Source organism: Limulus polyphemus, unplaced genomic scaffold, assembly GCF_000517525.1.
Source record: "Limulus polyphemus unplaced genomic scaffold, Limulus_polyphemus-2.1.2 Scaffold1545, whole genome shotgun sequence".
NCBI lineage: Eukaryota > Metazoa > Arthropoda > Merostomata > Xiphosura > Limulidae > Limulus > Limulus polyphemus.
Genome location: NW_013667155.1, coordinates 172,465 through 175,641, shown reverse-complemented (window position 1 = coordinate 175,641; position 3,177 = coordinate 172,465).

Below are 3,177 nucleotides of genomic sequence, written 5' to 3'. Positions count from 1 at the left end.
GACTCATGCCATATTATGGGAACTGCAAATGGCATACTTGCTCTCTTCTTATTCAGCCTCTGTGTCAAGCGAGATATGTAAATTGTACAACACACATGGGGAGCCCAATGTTTTTCTTGGTCACCAATATTACTACCAAAGTAGTAGTAGTAAGCTACCTACATCTTGTGTGTGCATGAAGTTTTTCCTTCGTGAATATATTTTCCACAAATGTAGCAGAAACCGTTTGGGTGGTTTTTGCACTTTACTTGAAATGGAGTCAGTCAGCATTCCAAATAATTTTCTAAAAAATGTAAAAGAGTTTATGTTTACAGAAATAAACTTTAAAAGATAAAAAAAAAGTTTTGCAGAATTTGATTATATCACAGGTATGATGCGAGGAAGAAGATCGGACTTTGTTTTGACTGTGCGTGGAGCAAGGCGAAGTGACCAACTGAGTGAGTGAGAGGCAATTGAGAGAGAGGCGTGTGACTCCGCCCCTTTTATGCTCAATCGAGAGACTTCTCGAATGTTAGAGCAAACAGAGCACGTAAGAGTTTCGTAATTCCCGGGCGGAGCAGGTGAGAATGAAGCAAAAGTGGTGCAATTTGCTACAATCATATCGTGAATAAATAGCATATATGAACAATATATTTGGAATTTTGCACCAATAAAATACAATCAATGAATGAAGTTATCAAAAATTTATGCCCTTTACCCATTAAACTGTCTAAGTAAACTTAATTTCACAGCATAAATCTATTGTACTGAGTTGATTGCATGATATTTTACACAGTGCTGATACAATACTGAGATATTAAAATAACTCAAAATTTAATGGTGACGGACAAATTCTGAGTACATTTTTAAAATCAGTACCATCAAGTTACCCCGAATTGCTTGAGTTTTCTCCAGTAACAATTTTTTTTCTGTCCAGTGTAATCCTTCTGTGGGTCTAGCTTTGGTTCATTCAGTTAAGCCGTTGGTTACACAACTTCAAATATTGCTTGCTTATTCCGAGGTCAGACGCTAAGCAACCACTTTATAAACAGAGTGCTTGTATGCAACAAATGTTTACAATACTTTTTTTCCACGGTAGATCCTCGTGATTTTATGTATACATTTTCATTGCCGTCAGCCACTGGGATAATTAAGGAACAGTATCCATACGATAGTGTCGCGACATTATAATACATTGGTTGTTCCCCAGCATACAATCCAATCACGCAATGAAGCAATTACCGCAAAACAAAAATATAATAATAATCAAATGTCACAGAGAAAAATATTATACACAGAAAGTAGTTCAATGCTATAGGGATGTTGTTTAAGTGTCTATAAAATATGATATTTTTGAGCATAACTTTGCTGTTTAGTTAATGACTAAGTTACAACCAAAACTGAAATCTTCTTTTACACGCAAATCGTTACAGTCAGGATAAATATAAATTTTACTTGAAGCTTTGCAAAGAACTAAACCAAGTGTTGTTTCAGTTTTCAACTATATGTTAGAAGCGAATTGGCTCATTTATCAAACTACGCGAAGTCTGATATATCTAAAAGGCCATATAATTACTATTGATTTATTTTAAAATAAAACGTGTATATGGTTGTAGTGCACATCGATCACCTGGTTATTAAAAGTTATAATGACAAAAGGTATTGTTATGATTTTGTATTTTTCTGTAAATTTATTTCATTTCTGCCTGTGACGTTTGAAATAATTTGATTTTTGATGAACGTTCAAGCTAAGGTTATAGACTTTTCTTTATGGTACTCCCCCCCCCCCCCAGTGGCACAGTGGTATGTCTCTGGACTTACAACGCTAGAAACCGGGTTTCGATACCCATGGTGGGCAGAGCACAGATAGCCCATTGTGTAGCTTTGTGCTTAAGTAAAAACACACAATTATGGTACTTTTAAATAATATTTCAAAATCTAAACAGTTTTAAACACGGGTATCGAAACCCGGTTTCTAGCATTGTAAGTCCGCAAACATACCGCTGTGCTACTGGTGGGGCGGTTTGAACAGATAAATATTTACACTCTTCAATTTTATCTTCTACGTCATCGTTATTGGTTGACATATTTGTGTTTTACACCTGTTCCTCTCGCTAGTTGTTTATCTAGCAGATGGGTATACCAAAACGTGCAACGCCTTACCAAAGCGCAACTATTGAGTAGGAGGGGTTCATAATTAACGGAAATACAGTGTGAGTTAAGTTCAACATCTTTATTACAAACAAGTTTTTGTTTTAATATTAAAAACAACATTGTACTTCATTATCATATTTTCATTTTGAAATGAAAAAAAAAGAAGGCAGTTACAGTAATTCTGAATAAACATTTAGCTTAAAACAAAGACATTTGATTTTTGATGGCACTTGTGTTCTTCACATCAGTGGAGAATGAGATACTAACACACCAGACAATGAAATTATTGTACGTTTAACAAGAGTTCTAAGTTTAAAAATTCATATAAAAACGTTACGAAAGAAAATAACCTCACATATTGTATTTAATTAATATTTTAATCTCGAAATGATTATAAGTTCAATATGAAAAATGGTAAACGATTGATGGATAGAAAGACAAACAGATAAGTAGGCAGATAAACAGTTCATAGGGATAGACAGACAAACAAACAGAGAAAGTCGATAGCTACATTGATAGATAGGTAGATAGACAGAGAGAGCCAACAGATACACAAACAGATTGGTAACAGACAGAGAGAAAGCCAGTAGATACATGGACAGACAGGTAAATAAAGAGATAGAACCAATAAATATATAGACAAACAGGTAGACGAAAATAGAGAGCCAATAGGTACGTGGAGGTGGAAGTAGAGAGCCAGTAGCATTATAGATAAACAGAAAAAGATATTATAGATAGAGAGACAGATAAATAGATTTTTACTCCAAGTAAAGTCTTAATAAATAGAAATGTTTACAAATTTATTAAGAAAAAATTAAGATTTGTTTTGAACTACCGCCTACCGGTTTTAATCAGTTCCAGTAAACTAATACAAATAATTTCTAGTACTGGCGTTGCCATTATAAAAACAAAAGTTTCTAAAAGCAAAATATTTCACAACCTCTTACTCATTTACCTACTGTAACACGTTATAAAAGTTAAAGATTAATAAAGAACTGTTACTGAACTTTGATAAACAAAAAAAACAAACAAATATATATATTT